At 41.9% G+C, this 18,836-nt stretch overlaps 1 protein-coding gene and 1 long non-coding RNA gene across 2 annotated transcripts in view; both read right to left on the reverse strand.

The window, feature by feature from the left end:
- pomp (proteasome maturation protein) overlaps positions 1-18,836 on the reverse strand; it is a 102,972-nt gene that overhangs the window by 46,867 nt on the left and 37,269 nt on the right. The gene's annotated exons all lie outside the window — the stretch shown is intronic.
- LOC310867907 lies at positions 11,216-17,563 on the reverse strand. The gene is made up of 3 exons (XR_014570038.1): positions 17,413-17,563; positions 17,192-17,316; positions 11,216-11,665 (listed from the first exon to the last, which is right to left on the reverse strand). It is a non-coding gene; the product is annotated as an uncharacterized lncRNA (long non-coding RNA).

Genomic DNA, 18,836 nt, shown 5'->3' on the forward strand with positions numbered 1-18,836 from the left:
CATTGACAATGACACTGCACTGAAATTGATAGTAAAACATCTTAATCAATGCAGTCATCTTTGGAGGGACGCCATATGATTCTACAATCTTCCACAACGTATCACGGTGCAAGCTATCAAATGCTTTCCGGAAATCTATGAAGTTGATGTATAATGGAGTGTTCCACTCCAGGCATTGCTCAATGATGTTCCTTATTGTGAATATTTGATCTGTGCACCCTCTTCCTTTCCTGAAGCCTGCCTGTTCCTGCCTCAGTTTGGTGTCAATCACTGTGTCAATTCTACCCAGCAAGATAATGCAGAAGACTTTAGATGGGATGGAGAGCAATGTGATGCCTCACCAGTTGTTGCAATTTTGTAGATTCCCTTTCTCCGGAACTTTGGCAATTAGACCTTTAGCCCAGTCCTCAGGGATGGCATTTTTGTCCCAGATGTTCCTGAACAGGTCTGTGAGGACCTTGACTGAGGTGTTTAGGTCAGTCTTCAGCATCTCAGTGTGAATGGAGTCACTACCTGCAGCTTTCCCACTCTTAGTTGCTTTAATGGCACTCTTGACCTCTGTTTCAGTTGGGGGGCTGATGTTGAGAAAGTTGTGTGCCGGTGTCGGGGTAGCAGGTTGTTCTGGTTCAGGGCAAATTGAGGACTTGACGGAAGTCCAGTAACCAGACCATTACCTTTGGGTACTGGTCTGGTTCCTAACACAAGAAATTGCACAATGGTCACTTAAATCATATTTGCAAAGACACCGACAGCCACATATTTATGCACTGCATTTGTTAAGATAATGTCAATCAAAGTGTCACCACCCGTAGCTGGGTTATGCCTAGTGGGACAGCAAATGAGTCACATTGCTGCTTAAAACAAGCAGATTTGTCGCTAAACCAGTCCCAGTTCATATCATTGAGACAAAGAAGATCCGTGCTAGCAGCACACTTAGACAGCAGTTCCGTTAGATTACCTAAGGCTTCCGATAAAGCAGACAGAGGTCTGTAGCAGCAGATGATAGTCAAAGGTGAGTTTGCCACCACCATCTGAACTGCTAAAAACTCAAATTGTCTGGGAAGTAATACGGAATCTTGTTGACATTGAACTTAGCCAGTTTCCTTAAACAGTGTAGGCGTTGCTGATGCTGATCTCTTGCTCTTGATATCATGTCAGTGTTTAGGTCAAACTTCAACTTGTCATCAATATTATTGTGCCTAGATATCTCCTATCTGGTGAGTGGTGACAATATCTACTTTCCATTGACAACACTCTTCTGGGGCGATTGTGGGGAACGTCTATTTGGGGGATGGAACAGTGGTTCACAAAGTGAACCACCATTGGCCAAATCAATGCAGTCTTTTGCTATTCATAAATTAACTGATGGCCATCTTTGACGTTGAGACGATTCTCATACCACTCACTCACTCACTCACTCACTCACTCACTCACACACACACACACACACACACACACACACACACACACACACACACACACACACACACACACACACACACACACACACACACACACACACACACACACACACACACACACACACACACACACACACACACACACACACACACACACACGCCACGCCCAAGCTGTGCTGACTTGGCATTCAGTGCCAGGGCTCTTAAGGCAGTGAGAGCTGTACCTCCTGAGATACACAAACAGAAGGAACACTCCCTGCTCAATAAATATGTACGCTGTACGGTTATCAGCAGTGGCGTTTCCAGGAATTGCACCTTGGGCAGGCAAAATGTGTGCACGCACGCACGCACACATAATAGCCATAGTATATTAATTTGTGGCCCATGTTTTGACCAGTATCGGAATGCACAGAAATTGTGCACAGAAAGTGCACAGAATTTCAACATTGACCATCAGGTCAGATTTTGTGTCAGATCCTGTGTCTAGGTGAGACATGACCTTTGACACCATCTAAATGTCTCAATAGAAGAGCAGGGAGAAGAAATACATCCACCCCATTTGTTATAATAACAAACTCACAAACAGGGGTAATATAAATATGATATAAAATTAATAGCACTTTTCATACAGTAAACATTTGCACAGCAGTAGACAGTCATGTGATTGTCTTATGTAATGTCCACCCTAATTCCACGAGTCCTTTATGCACTGCACAACTTGCTATTCTCTTTTACATTCACAACATGTCAGACTATGTCAGATTATAGTAGTATGAAATGAATCCTTGCTGTTTCTTTGTCAGGAGACGGCAGCATTGCTGCACAACCAATCATTGTTTGTCATTCTCCGTGACGAGATCGGCAAAGCGGTTGTGTCTCACATCATAACTATTTTATGTTCGGCACTATTTAGATTGATTTTGCATTCTATTAAATGTGAACAGCTTTATGATTAGTCTGCCTCCGAGCAGACGTGAGTTCACGGGGAAAAAAAGATTGATGAATCAGACTGGTAACGTAACGTGGGAATTTGCGTAAAAGCAGACATCTACACAGTGTGTGCTGAAACGATGGAGCTTAGTGAATGAGGCCCATTTCTAATGGAAACGATGGAGCTTAGTGAATGAGGCCCATTTCTAATGGAAACGATGGAGCTTAGTGAATGAGGCCCATTTCTATTGGAAATATAGTGAAAATCATGTACTGATTATTATCTTTTTACTTGTGCTTATACCTTATACTGTCCGATGGTGGTGAAGATGTTTGGTGTAGAGGGGGAAGAAATCACACCCGTGTGAAGTGAGGGGCGCTCTTATCATCGTACATCATGCTTCATCTCACACTGACCAATCAGAATGCCTGTTGCCACAAATTTACGTCATATTTGGCGGTCATTTCTTGACGTATACTTCCTCCTTTCATTGTCGATGGCAAAGACGCCCAAGCTGTCACATGCTCACTGACTTGGCATTCAGTGCCAGCTGTGGGTCCAAAGGTGGGTCCTGAGATACGCAAACAGAAGGAACACTCCCTGCTCCATAAATATGTACACTGTACGGTTGTCAGCAGTGGCGTTTCCAGGAATTGCACCTTGGGCAGGCAAAATGTGTGCACGCATGCACGCACGCACGCACACACACACGCACACACGCACACACACACACACACACACACACACACACACACACACACACACACACACACACACACACACACACACACACACACACACACACACACACACACACACACACACACACACACACACACACACACACAGCACAACAATGACATGCAGGGGCTAAAACATCATCTCTGCCTCCCACCCGTGCCGGTGTCTGTGTGCAGGCCCTGCCGGTGTCTGTGTGCAGGCCCTGCCGGTGTCTGTGTGCAGGCCCTGCTGGTGTCTGTGTGCAGGCCCTGCCGGTGTCTGTGTGCAGGCCGGTCCCTGCCGGTGTCTGTGTGCAGGCCGTTCCTGAAAATAAGCTCTGAAGCTTAATTATAGCTGCCTCCCTGGGGTATAAAAGACAAATCTATCACGAAAAGATGCTGTGGTTATAAACTGACGACGTCACAGACAGAAATGTTTGTGTTTCTGATTGGGTACAGTAGACTGTAATGTTCAGGAAAATTGTGCTGAGCATTTGTTGTGCACCAGAATGTTTCTGCACCACAAATGAACAAAGAGCATAGTGTGCTTGTTAGTGTTCATTGCAGTAAAGTCACCCATGCAGCTATCTGCAGTGTTGCATTGGTCATTGCACGATTTTTCAGGAGCACACGCCCACACACATGCATTGATTAAAAAAAACCTTAAGTTTAAAAAGTTAACGTTTTCTATAGGCCTATATACTGTACACATTTTCCCTTTTTGAGGGGCGCCAGCCCCGCCTATATAGAGCTTTTGTCCCCACAGTCCCAATATCTGCCATTGACAATGAAAGGATAAATTAGGTCAACTGTCCACCAAACATGACGTAAATCTTGTCCCCACACGTCTCATATTTGCCATTGACAATGAAAGGAGAAAGTAGGTCATATGTCCGCCAAATTTGTGACGAGAGCGCCCATTGGGTGTGATTTTTTTCTGTGTAGGCCTATATGATTTTTGAGGGGCGCTAGCCCCTTCTACAGGTTTAATGTTTGGTTTTAGTTCAATGTTTGTTTTAAAAATGCCATTAACAATGAAGAGAGGTTAATCTTTGTTTTTAGTTCAATGTTTGTTTTAAAAATGCCATTGACAATGAAGGGAAAATTTACGTCATCTTGTCCCTAACACAAACATTAAATCCCATTAACACCTAATCATACCAACATGAGTTAGACTTTAATATATTAGCGCCCCTCACTTTACACGGGTGTGATTTTTTTGTGTATACTTGTATGTTCTTAAATGTACTGATTAATTGAAAATCGAAGACCCTTATGTAAGTAATTCTTATTACTTTTTCTGGATTTATCCTCTTATCGTATATTGTATAATGTGTATTTACCTGGACCTTCCTTAAACTGTAACCATTCTACAAACTGTTAATCAATTAATTCACACCTCAACATAGTTTACGAGGCTCCCGAGTGCATGGCACACCCCGGCTTGAATGTACATAGGAATGTAAACTCCATTGTGTTGTGTGACGCAGAGATACATATAGGTACCTTCGTGGACATCATTACAATAGCATACCATCAGAGAACAGATCACCAACCAATGTGCAACACTGACTATCTAACTTCTCTCAGTTCTCAATACTATCTTGGTGTAAATGGGGTTAGTTAGTGCGACATGATCAGACACAGGATCATAAATTTAAAGATGGAGTGCCACAATTTTTTAATTTTTCCAGTGTTTCATGTGTCTATGAGGTGACAGTACTTACTTAGACAGACTGGAGTTGTTTTTATGTGCAATTGTGTATTGACTTTGTATTTAGGGTTTCTTCCTGGAGGCTGAACCCTTGACAGTCAAACGGGCCAATGGAGTAAACAGTAATATAGTGACACCACACTATCAGCCCCTCACCTAACCCCTCCCCCTTTATCATACAACTACAGCTGTGGGTGCGGCTTCAGTTCAGGTGGATCACCACCCATCACCACCCACCAGGCAAACCAGGCATACTTAATGAACTGGTGGGCGTGTCCACATAAAAGCATGATTTTAACAAATACTGTACACTTTTTGGAAAAAGTTCTTCCCCCTTATATTGTAATAATACCCGATGATCATGTTTTATGGTGGAAAAAAATGGTGGCTCTCCATCTTTAAGTCACCCATGTACTATAGGCCTACTAAAAAAAGAGCGTTAATAATAATAAATAAAGAACATTTCAGAGCACACACACCAATAGGCTTTTTATGTTATCAGGCGTTCTGAAAATCATGGATTTGGTTGAATTACAAACATTATTAGTGGTGTTCAGAGCGAAAAACAGATCATTACCAATACAGTTACAGAAGTCATTTGTGTTTAGCTCAGAGGATGAGGACCAGAAGAAGACATGATTTTAAACATCCGTTCACTCGGACAACACTAAAACAAATGTGCACTTCTGTTACAGGTATAAAGTTATGGAACGATCACAAAAACAGGAGTTGAAGAGTTGTACAACAGTGTTTCAGTTTAAGAAAGTGTTTAAAAAGGAAAGAATTATGAATTAGGTTAGGTTATTTTTTTCTTTCGTTCCCTCAGCCTTGCTTTGTTTTGTTTGTTCTCTTGTTGAGCTCTATGTTTGTTTTCTCTTTTTTAGTTGATGTAATCATGGTGATGTAAAACTAATGGTTGGTAGCAGCATCAATTAGATGTTTTTTTAAAGGATAGATAGGGGCAGGTATCAATAAGATTGATCTTCTTCCTGCTCCTTTTCTTTTCTATTATGGAATATGTAAGAAAAAGTACAAAGTAAAATGAATTATAATCATGTAAAACCATAACTGAAATGAAATGAATAAATATGAAATGAAATGTATCTGTAGACTGTATAGTTCACTCTAGGATCAGAATGTCGCTGTGCCACCAATCATTGTTCATCTCAAGGTCGGCTCCACATATTGACTCTTCTCTATTCTGTCCTCTCATCCATGTTTTCATCACCTATAGGTTTCGTGAAGCATTCATGTCGTATAGCTAACATTAGCACTAAGAGCCCAGCCGCCCAAACTATGTAGCCTATTATAATTTTTTCTTCCCATAAATGAATGCCCTACTGTAGGCTATATATTGTTGTAATATAGTGCCACACAAAAGTAGCACAATAGCCTCTACAAGATCTTTGAAAATATTCTGCTGTCCGAAAATCAGTATGCCAGATTAAAAGTGTATGTGGGTTTTATATTTAACCATTGGAAAGTATTAACAAGAAAAATAACCACAGGTAAGTTCAATTTTCCCATTTCCTGAAAAGTAAGTTAGTTCTGATCCACCTCAAAACAATAAACGTATTCTCAAACTCAATATAATTAAAGTGTGTGAGACTGAAATTCATATTATCTTTGATATCTTCGTCTGTGCTGCCGTTTCTCAGGTGTGCTTTTCTTGGGTTTTCTTTAGGATTTCCAGCAAAGAGTGTTGGAAGAGTGCTGATGACCAAAACCAACGACTTTGCAAATAAACTCTTTTTATTGGAGGGAATCTTAACAAAGGCAATTAGGGGCCGGGGCTGGGAGTGTCAACAAATTCTTCCCGGTCTGGGCTTTTTCAATAAAGAGGTTCAGAGTCCATTGCAAAGCCCTATAATGCCTATGGAAGAAACAAAGTTACAATTAGTTCACTCTCGTAAATCACTCTCAAGTTCAAGTGCACGGTCATGTGCCCGAGATGGAGATTGATAATCTCCGTCAAATTAGCGTCTCTACAGCCTAGAGGCGCTTGCTGACGATGGGCACATTTTATTAATGGATTAAATAGGCCCGGGCCCTCAAGGTGTTAACACAATACGAAATGTTTTTGTATTGCAAGTTTCCATGCAATCCAATATGGCCGTCACAATATTATAATTATTATTATATAATATATTATTATTAGCACCCAGAAAATAGGTTTGGCTCTAACTTCTGAACCAGATGAGCTAGAAATGCAAACTTGGGGTCCGTTTCATGGTTTCTGGACATGAGAGACTCAATGGAATACCTATTGTTATTAGTGGGTGTGTCTGGACTCTGGACCCTTATTGTGCATATTTAAAAGATGGTGGCTACCCAAAATTGTGCTTTACCATGATTTCTACCATGATTGTAATACCTATTTTTATTATTGGGTGTGTCTGGACCCTTATTGTGCATATTTACAAGATGGTGGCTTTACCAAAATTGTGCTTTACCATGATTTCTACCATGATTGTTGACTGTTTTGGCAAACACAAGCAATATTAATCCTTTGGTTAAGATTCATGGCCCAGAAGGGACATATATTCTTGAGCTTGCATATTGTCAATATCAATATGGCTGCAAACGTGAAAAATAAGTTGTAGGAATGATGTCACATAAAATCAACTTGCCAACAACTTCAGTTTTAGGGCAATCAAAATTCACAAAGAATCAATGCGAACTAGAAAAAGTGCCCTTCTGGGCACAGGTCTCCACCAGGATAGGAATGTAGGACATTGCAGCTTGCCTTCATCTGGTGGTTGGATAAAAGGGCAACAAAAGTAAATTATCCACAGATCCGTGCAGTTAGAGGTAAAAACACTTTTCGGCCAGTTATAGCGCCACCTTGAGGCTGAGTTGAAATTGTTCATGTGGCATTTCGTCCTCGGCCTAGTGGGAATGTGCGTGCACAATTTCACGGAAATCACGTGATGTGTTCATGATTTGCAGCATTTTGTTTGAAACTGAGCACTCCTGTGAACTTTGGAAGCCAATCTTAACCAATCAGGATGGAGTCTGAGAAATCTGAAAGACCGGTTTCGTTGAATGGCTCTAGAGAGACTGTGTACCAATTTGCGCGATGTTTGGACAAAATCTGTAGGTGTACTGTGCAAAAACTTGTTTTGCACAAAGCGGCCTCCTGGTGGCGCTATAACAGGCCGTTCTGGAAAGTTTGGGGCAGAGGTTCATCGTTGGCATCCAGGGAGTGTGTGTGCAAAATTTGGCATCGACCGGGTTAACGGTGGCCGAGATTAGCTGCTCACGGACACACACACGGACACACGGACGGACGGACGGAGTGCAAAACATACTCTCAACCCCATGCCTTCGGCCTGGTGGAGACAATAACAGGACATAAAGTGCAGTCTGTGGATGGGAGTGAAGAGGTTGCCTACACGGTCTTCATATTCACCTTTGTTGTGCTGCCCTGCCTGGTTCTAAGGCCAGGTGGAAAGAATCTATGAGAATTGAGAAGTAGAGGAGTAATGATGGATGCAAACAGGCTGCATGTAAATCATTGCTATTCACAAATTGCTACTGCGCTATCTCGCTATCTTGAAGGAGAGTGTCTACACTGCTGCTGCTCATACTCTCGGTTTCGTCAAAAGGAAGCAGAGACTGGTTTGACGAGAATGATCCCAAGATCAGATTTAGCAAAAATTGCTCATTTCTATCTGCAGTCCCCAGACATCAAACAATACAAACAGGACTGACATACAGGACATAGCATACAAATAATAGTACATTTCAAACGTAATAAGACTATAGTAAGAATAATAAATAAGAAAAGAATAAACTATTATTAGGGTAGGTTTACTCTAATAATCTCTCTAACACAGCATACAAAATAAACACACCTAAAATAATCATGAATGGTTGCAGCTTTGGTTTTCAAGCAACCATTTTTTCAGATTGTATTTAAAAGAGGAAAATGTAGCACATTCCCTTATATGCAGAGGAAGTCCATTCCATTTTACACAGCCCTGTACTGAGTGAGAGGACATTTTGGCCCAATGTTGTTTGCCGGTGCGGCACTTCACAGTCTCCTCGAGTCGAGTTGTTGCTCTGGTACTGATTCCCCTATCGGGTATACCTGTGTGAAAAATTTAAAGTTATCAAAGCTAAAGAAATTAGGCCCATTTGGTTACTCTCTATCATTTAGCTGGGGACCACCTGGAACCCCCTCAAGAACCCCCACTGGTGGTCCCCGGACCACTGGTTGAAAACTATCGCTATAGTGTATCCTGAAGTACTAGAAAAGGCTGAGACCAAGTCTCACTCAGGAAGAGGTTGAGTTAATTGTTTTTTAATGCATCATCAAAAAAGCATTTATTATCTCTTCTTTACACAACTAACAGTAATAAAACAGGGGAGTAAACCAATTCGGTCCCAGCCTATACTGACAGGAAATATGCTGAGCTGTGTATCGGACGGTTATTCTCTTGAGACCACATGGTTTCATGGAAATCATCCACCCACATTTCTATTATCTCCTCACACAACTATAACAGTAATAATAAAACAGGGGAGTAAATTATGCCTCTCAGTCACACGTCATGACGATATCAGATTATCTAATTGTGAAAGTACAACAGAGGTTAACGTTATGCGACAACCAGCATTGCTGTGTCTACCTGTTATTACTTCATAAAAGATAACAAACACTTTCAGTTTCATGATGTGGTGTCCATCGTGTGTGTGTGTGTGTGTGTGTGTGTGTGTGTGTCACCTGCTTTCACCCACAGCCAAAAAGGAGGAAGCTCAAGGTCTAGACATTAAAGTGCATGACAGTGAATTACACCTTTTTTTTTTTTTTTTTTTTTGCGGCTTACGCCTTTTATTGCTTTTTTGAAGGGACAGACAGTAGGCTGACAGGAAACGGGAGAGAGATGGGGGGATGACATGCAGTAAAGGCCGTGTCGGGTCCGGGAGTCGAACCCGCGGCACACTGCGACTGGATTACCAGTCCGGTGCCCAGACCGTTACGCTACGGCTGTGAATTACACCTTTAATGAGCCTAACGATATGCTGTTGGAGGACAAGCTGTTGGAGGACAAGCATAAAACGTTTTATTTGTTTTCGTTTTTTTGTACAGTACTGACTACAGTATGTGGACCATGGTGACATTGATCAATTATTGATAAAATTGCTTCTAATATATTATTTATGCCCCAAAATCTATACATCTCAGTCACACTATTAAGGCAACCGGCCGGTTCCACACGCTGCACAATGTGCCCTTTTTTCACTTGAGCACCTGCCCCTCAAAATGGCGTGCAAAGTGGCGTGCACAGACATTTAGAGGGGCAGGTGCTCAAGTGAAAAAAGGGCACCTTGTGCAGCGCGTGGAACCGGCTGGTTGCCTTAACCCATTTTGGGGCGGGAACCCATTTTGGTGTTAGCATTATGGCATGCTTTAGCTATTGAAAAATAGCAGATCTACAAGCTCATAGCGTGCCACTCGGTGGCGCGCTATGAGCTTGTCTGTGCATGCCACTGATTAAATACATACGGTAAATAACAGACCTGCAGTAATCCACCAGGTTTAGATATGACCATACATATGAGTCCAATCTGTTGATGCTGTACTAATAGGGCAGTGGGTTTCAACCTTTTTCATGTCAAGGCCCATTATTTTTTCGGCAATTGAGCCACCACAATTTGATGAGATTGAGCCTCTCAGAACCAAAATGTAAGCATCAAAAAATTATCTTATGCAAAGCAGGAGGGACGTCTGCCGATGTATAGAAAATAAATTTGGCCTTTTGGCAGTTGAGTAACTGGTAGAACATGGTTAATACCCGAAGGTCATGACTGTATCTTAAATCTTATACAATTGATTGAAGCTCATTGAAGCAAATGTAGCTATGAGTTCGGTAGTGTCATATCCCTAATATATATGGCATGGTGTAGTACGTAGTTGAGTTTGGGTTTTGCACCCCTGCCTACTGACAGGAAATATGCTGAGCTGTGTATCGGACAGTTATTCTCTTGAAACCACATATGGTTTCATGGAAATCATCCACCCACGTTTCGTATCTCTTTACACAACTAACAGTAATAAAACAGGGAGTAAATTATGCTCACACATGATGTGTGACTGACACATCATGAGATTATCATAACTAATTGTGAAAGTACAACAGAGGTTAACGTTATGCGACAACCCCCCCCACCGTGGGAAGAGTATGGGATTTCTATTAGGTTTGGTTGATATGCAATTACAGGAGCGCCCGCTATGGTCATGAAGTGTGTGTGTGAGTCTGAGTGCGTGTGCGTGTGCGTGCGTGCGTGAATATAATGCACAATCTCTGTAAAGATTGTGCAGGTGTTCCCCTGGGAGACCCCAGTTAAATGACATTTGACTGCAAAACAAACTGTAGAACATATGAAACCCATTTATTCATACTGTACAGTATGTATGTGTATATATACAGTGACCCACGGCTTACAGATGGTGTTGTATTAGCCTCAAGTTACCAAAGTTGGCAGCCTTGGTTGCATTATAATTTATACCGGTATCTCTAAAGCCTGATTTACAGTATATGTATTTGTATTCCAGTGTGTCACGGTTGATAGCAGATCTACAAGCACAGGCCAAAGAGTACACATGATGTCCCATGATTACATGACCCCAAGTTAGACCTCCAGTTCTAAGCTACCAACAGAAGGGGGGACCTTTTATTATTATTATTATTATCACCCAACAACTGACAGTTATATTAATGACATAGTTCAATGTTGAAAATTAATGGTATTCCCCTTTAAGTTGCTGAAGAACTAGTGCACAGCTCTCTTGGCCCGATTTAGTCTTTCCTCAAAAAAGCCCTTCTGGAGTTCGTGCTTCTGCATCAGCCTCTGCCACCAGATTTCTTTCAGCCTGGAAAGAGACCAGAGGACAGAACAAGAGAGAAGCAAGGGAAGAAGTTTAAATCACATTAAAATGTGAAAATGGAAATTAAGAGTTTACATAGGCAAGTACACAATCTACACATAATAGTGCATGGATATTTATATGGATTCTGCAGTTAAGACACTAACATGGCAAGCCACCATGTCCCTACTCCCTATGGTCAGGACTCAGAACTTAAGTGAAAGCACCTTTGGAAGTATGCTCTATTAGTCATAGGCCAAAACATTAAAGCCCCTTTTCCACCAAAATAACTTTGGTTCTAGATTTGGTTCCGTTACATTCTTGGAACAATTACATTCGTTACATTCTAGGTCACAACTTGTGACCTATAATTGTACATCTGTCATGTGCAGTTGTGACTCACAAGCAGCGGTGTAAAGTAACATGCATTAACCACTTCAGCCATAGATTTTGGTCATTTGAAAATAGCCGATCTTGTGTCGCGATGCAACACATTTCGAGCTTGTACATCTGATATTTTCAAAAGATTTCTAGACATTTGAGAACTTGAAATGGGACATTCTGTATAGTACTTTTTTTTAATTGAATTTTGAATTCCGGACTCACTATTTCTATATTGCAGTATTGATACTTTTACTTAAGTAAAGTACATTTTCCACCTGTAGTGTCCTACTTGTTCACAGACAGTTACCTACTTATGGGGGAACTGAAAATACTAATAATATAGCTATGGGAACCATAACAATATCTTCATATTTAATTTAACAATACACTATGAAGGCCCCCCTGGAATGATTTACTTCCTTTTCTGTGTGTATCTGTTCAATGCATTTCTATGGATTTATGCAGTCAAGACACAAACAGGGGTGTCCCAGTCCATTCTTTAACACTTATACTGCCACCTGCTGGACGCACAGCCAACCTCAGTCGCCAATGGTAGCGAGCTAAAATGAAGCCATCCTTGCTCTAGAAAGCGCCAATGTTTCCATCCTAGACCACCGGATAATCAGCAAAGACCTCCGAACATCGCACGTTTTATCCAAAACATGGAGAGCTCCGTAGATTTCGAGTTATTCAGCTTTTTAGTCAGCCTGGACAGCAGCGTGGTTGCGCAACCCGGTCTAGGATCGCTAAAGAAGGAAAGGCCAAGCCAAAATAATAATAGAAATAGAAATCAGCGATCATGTTTAATATCAATAATAAAGCTTATCAGATGGAACATTACACCAGAAGCAGTTGCTAGTTGGATTCCTTCTGACGTAACGTTCCGCCCGGAGCAGCTAATTGGTTAATCTCTGTATGGCACTAATGCCTATAGGCCCTAATTCCACAGACATCTTGGTATAACTTTATTAGCCTACAGAGCACCACCGATGTTTACTCGTGTTTACAACAGCCCAACACTGGCTTTGTTAATGCCTTGTCCGGCCTCGTCAGTCATCACATAGTAGCCTGTGAATGTTGATTTGAACCCGGCGAGTTATGTGTTTAATGCCCAGAGATCAGCTAATATCTGCGGTAAACAATGTCATAATGCCGGGGGTGACGAGGGGTGGGAGGAGAGCATGGAGAGGAGTGAGCGCAGGTTAAAGGTTTTATGACATTCATTTTCATTTATTTTTCCTTTTCTTTTTTCTTTTAGGTTTTATGACCTCAATTACACCCAAAAAACCTGAACTTTGAACATTCAGTGGATTTTCTGTGGTCTGAAATTTTCTTTGGGGTTTGGAAGCCTTTTGAGCTACAATGAAAACAGGCAACACAGTGAAAACAGTGACATCTGCTGGCAAATCCCATTGACATATATGGGATTTGCAGTAAGTGATGTCACTTACTGCCGGCAAATCAGAGCACCTGTTTGAGCCAGAAAACCCCAGATCACAGAAAATCTACTGAATGTTAAAAGTTCATGTTTTTTGGGTGCAATTGAGATTAGAAAACCTAAAAAAAACAAGAACAATTTTTTTAATGTCACAATCCCTTTAACCACGTATCCCCGCTCCACTGATGATATCTTTACCAGTGGTTCTCAACCAGTGGTCCGGGGACCACCAGTGGTCCTTGAAGGTATTCCAAGTGGTCCCGAGCTAAATGATGGAGAGTTGGTAACCAAATGGACCCTTAGATCTCTAACTGTTGAGAGTGTAAAATGAAACCCTCCGTAGATTATGTGCTATGAGGATTTTCAATAATCTCAACTGCACTTTCTGCACTTCGAACAGCATATAGGTACAGTACATTCTTCCATATGGTTTAGGAGTGACCAAGTGTTCTCACATTTTGGAATAATTATGGTTGCTGGTAAACTTTCGATAATTTTACAAATTAACATTACGCCCTCTCCATCTTTATTCATTTTAAATGATGTATCCCAATTGCCATTAAATAATACTCGCATCCGTGTCTTCTTTGCTGGCGTAACAGCGGCAAAGAAGATTGTTGCTATGTGCTGGAAACCTCCTCGACATCTCGCCAATGGGCTTTAACCTTTCTAGATATCATCTGGAGATGTCAACGGCAAGAAAAACAGTATTATTTGGCCTAGCATTGCAGATATGGTCAAGGACATGATTTAGTCTTTATTATTTTCCTAATGCACAGTGGTAGGAATCTTGGCACAGGTGTGCATTTTGTTGCAACTTTGGTCCCGGGGGGAGGGGTGGGTGGGTTTGTTTGTTGTTTTTGTGTTCCTTTCTTTTGCTGTTGTATGTATATTACTTGTTTTCTTTATTGAGGGTATGCGCGTGACATCAACATCATACCCGGAAGTTATGCGGGAATGCCTGAGTGACAAAGAACTATACTTTCTGGCCTCGACAGACCATACATCCAAACAGAAAAGTCCTATTTGATTGAATTAAATGACTTTAAACAACATTAAATTCACTTCATCACTCACTTTGCCACTCGATCTGCCACTCGATCTGCCATTCACTTTATGCATGCGCATACCCTCTATTCATTCATGATATTACATGTTTGATTGTGCTATTTTGTCTTAAATAAAGAAAACATTTGATAACAAAAAAAATAGTTGAATTATTGTTAAACACTTGCATTACTTAGGAGCCTTCACAATAATAGAGAATTAGAACAATTGTTATTTTGATCAACTGTTATCTCTCCTAATGGTATAACATCAATAATAATAATAATCTTTATTGTCCCGAAGGATATTCATCTTCACAGGTCTGTTCAACACCAACAACAAAAGCAGCACATAGTACAGAAAAACATTACACTAAGACAAAAATACAAGAACATGAGTTCCCCACTGTGTACAGAAACCCTCCTATCGGCGGGGCAGTTTGTTTAATGCCGCGATGGCTGATGGGACAAAACTCCTACTGAAACGAACCTTTTTCCAGGGTAAGGTTCTGTATCTTTGTCCTGATGGCATGAGGTTGAAGAAGCGATACAGGGGATGATCAGTGTCACGTGATATTGAGAGTGCTAGCCGTGTGATGGCATTATTGTTCATATCAGAAAGTGTTGGTGTGGGAAGTCCGATAATCTTGGAAGCAATACGGGTAATACTGAAAAGTTTGTTTCTGTTAGGCATGGGTAGTATGTTGTAAAAACATGCGGAACAGTACAACAAAATAGGTTGGATAATGCTTTTGTACAATAATAAAAGAAGATGAGGAGCAACAGATAATGATCTTAACTTGCGGATTACATGAAGTCTTTGCTGAAAACGTGACTGGATAGATGTAATATGTTGATCAAACCTAAGTCTATTGTCCAGGGTGAGTCCAAGATATGTGAAACTGGCAACCTGTTCTATTGTCTTACCATTAATGAAAAGTGGGTTAAGTCCAGTGTGGGATGTTACAATGACCAGTTCTTTTGTTTTGTCCACATTCAACACTAAATAGTTGTCAGTGCACCACTGTGTAAAATGAGAAATGGTGTTCTGATAGACCGTGATAGAGTTATTGTCATGGAGCAGTCCGAGAATAGCAGTATCATCAGAGTATTTGAAATATGTGATGTTGCTGGGTGAGGGGCTAGTACAGTCATTTGTGTACAGTGTATAGAGGAAAGGACTGAGGACACAGCCTTGGGGGGCCCCTGTGTTGGTGATAACAGTTGATGAGAACGATGTACCTACTTTAACTGCTTGTGGTCTGTTACTCAGGAAACTGTGAGTCCAGTGTATGAGGAGTGGTGGGATATTGAGGAGGTGCAGTTTCTTGATCATGTGATGGCGTTGAATAGTGTTGAAAGCAGAACTGAAATCAACGAAGAGAATAGTTGAGATGATGAGTCCAGATGTTGGAGAAGGGAATGAAGGAGGCATGCCACAGCATCCTCTGTCCCCCTCTTTGCCCTATAGCCAAACTGGAAAGGGTCCAGCTGTGACCTGACAGCTGGCAGAATGATGATTAGGATCAATCTTTCCAGGCATTTCATCATTATTGATGTTAATGCTACGGGTCTATAGTGGTTAGGTTCTGAGGGGCGGGGTTTCTTGGGTACCGGTATGATGGTGGATGTTTTCCAGGGGGTGGGTACGGATGCTGTCCTGTAGGATTCCCAGAAGATGGAGTGAAGGATGGGGGAGAGCTCCATGGCACAGAGCTTGAGCACCTTAGCCGAGATGCCATCCGGCCCTGGTGCCTTGCCAGGCTTACACCTGGCCAGCAGCTGTCGGACGTCCTCCTCGGTGAAAGGGGGATGCGGCGGCTCCTGAAAGGGGAGGGCTCCCAACAGTTCCTCACAGGCAGCAGAGTAGTCGTGATTGTCAAACCGTTTGTAAAAAGTGTTCAGAGTGTTTGCAAAGGTGGTAGGATCTGGAGTTGTGCAGTTATTTTGTCTTGTCTCACCACCAGTTAGGATTTTTACTTTTTACTTTATTGAAGGCTTGTTTTGTGTTCATGTTTTTAAACTCCTGCTCTATATTATTTTTGTAATTGAGTTTGGCCTTAAGAATGTCATTCCTAATTTGCCTGTCAATTATTTTGAGGGCGGCCCAGTCCTTGCGTTGAAAAGCCTTCTGCTTTTCACTGAGACTATATTTAATATGAGGAGTAATCCATGGTTTAGAATTAGGATATTTTGTTATTGTCTGTACAGCATGGAAATGTGGATGACATCTTATCCAATGACAACAAATGATTGTTCAGTTTTGGGTCTGAGAGGCTAAATCCATGGCTCAAAATGCAGAATAAATAATGGACCTTGACATGAAAAAGGTTGAAAACCACTGTTTTATACTATAGGCCTACAGCGAAAATAGACGATATACAAGCTCACAGCATGTTGCATGTTATGAGGTTTATAGATGATGACGATGATTGTATTATAATTATTATTATATGTTTTTGTATCTGCCAGTACCGTTTTTTCCCCGATCTTAATTTATATTGATATACTGCAGAACAAATGCCATATCACAACAGTACAATATCCAAAATATTATATTTTGGATATTGTACTGTAGGCATGTCCCAAAATCACGTTTCTTTGCTCCCGATCTGTTTTCCGATCATTTGAAAATGACAAGATCGGCGCGTTGAGTGAATTGACCTTGCCAGAGCACTGTTTCTCATCCTGCCGTCCTCTCTGCCCATCTCCTCCGTGTGCTGAACGATGATCTTCTCCCAGAAAGACTTCACCTTGGATCTGTCGTGGATCCGAGCGGAGCTCATCATCTGGAAACACAATGATTATTAGGGTTAACACATGAAGACCTGAAATGTGCCTGTATCGCTTTAACGTTTAACGTGTGCGCGCGCAATTTAACTCACTGATGCTTTGGAGGTTGTCGTCTTCCCTTCAAATTCCTCCTGGCTCCACTTCCTACTGCTGTCCTCTTGTCAGAACCTTCTTCTCGTACTGATTCCTTTCTCTCTCTCTCTCTGTCTGTCTTAGTCTCTATCTCTCTATAAGAATGAGAATAATACTATAACTGAAACTGTTATAACTGAGTAACTGTGACGTGTGGACTGTTATATTCACCTTCTCTGTCTTCTCTCTTTGTCCTCTTACTCTTGTTCCATTCTTTCACTCTTCTCACTCCAGCATAAGAGTCCAACAACCGCTCTTTATTCTCCCCCCTCTCTCTCCTCTGTGAGTCACAGAGGACTCACAGAGACCATTGCTGTGTACTAGTCCCTGTCCTTCTATGAACCCAGAGATGCTTGGGTCGTTGCCTTCAGGGATTGTCGCATACACACCCTTCACTTCCAGTCTCCCCTCCCTCTCCCTCTCCCACACACACACACACACACACACACACACACACACACACACACACACACAACACCAGCAAAGAACGCAGACAAACTGACTCGATCTTCCCTGACTGTCAGATTATAATGGACTATATATGCACACAGAATAACTCTTCCTACTTCCGGGCCGCATCCCTACTTCCTACTTCTGAGAGTGTACAAATGGAACCAAATGGACCCTTATGGGTCCATTTGGTTCCAGAGCTACACACAGGGCCATTTAGAACCCACTCAAGGACACTTTGAAACCCACTGGTGTAGCAGTGTGTTTTGTGAGCCAACACGCACAGCAGCAGCTCCCTGACTCTGTTTGACCAGAATGGAACAGAGCCTTCATTACATTAGTATCATCAGTAAGGTAACACCTGTGAAGGAAGTAGGTAAGTGGCCCAATTAAGTTCTTTCAAAAATGGTGTGTGTGTGTGTATAGAGCCCATTGGCTAAAGGCAAACAATAATACATGTGATCTCTTCTACATCTCTCTCTCCCCTGCACAGCCTGATGATAAAACAAAAGCTTACTCTCCAGCTGGCAGCTGTGACCGAATGACCTAAACTGCATGCCGGCCTTATCTAAAGGCGGCGTTAGGCCCATGTCCTCAGGACTCAACTCAGCTATAGCAACACAGAGTAATCAATACTAAATCATGTCAGGGCAAGGGCACCAAGTGGCCTACATACACAGGGCATGGGCAGAGGCAGGCACGCGCAGGGGCAGAGTGTGACACAATCATTAGGCAGGGATTAAACAGGAACCACTAAATAAAACTCACGACAGGCAGTCGAGGCAGATGTTGGTATACCTGTCCTGCAGGGCATTTCTGCCTGACGCACATCCGACGGTGGCTAAGCGCCAGCCTGTAGGTATATGGTCTTCAGCTGGGAGGTCATCCTGGCCTTGCCCCTTGCTCACCACCAGGTAGTGACCCTATGGACTCT

The sequence above is a fragment of the Protomyctophum parallelum genome (assembly GCF_964188405.1).
Source record: "Protomyctophum parallelum genome assembly, chromosome: 12".
Taxonomy (NCBI): domain Eukaryota; kingdom Metazoa; phylum Chordata; class Actinopteri; order Myctophiformes; family Myctophidae; genus Protomyctophum; species Protomyctophum parallelum.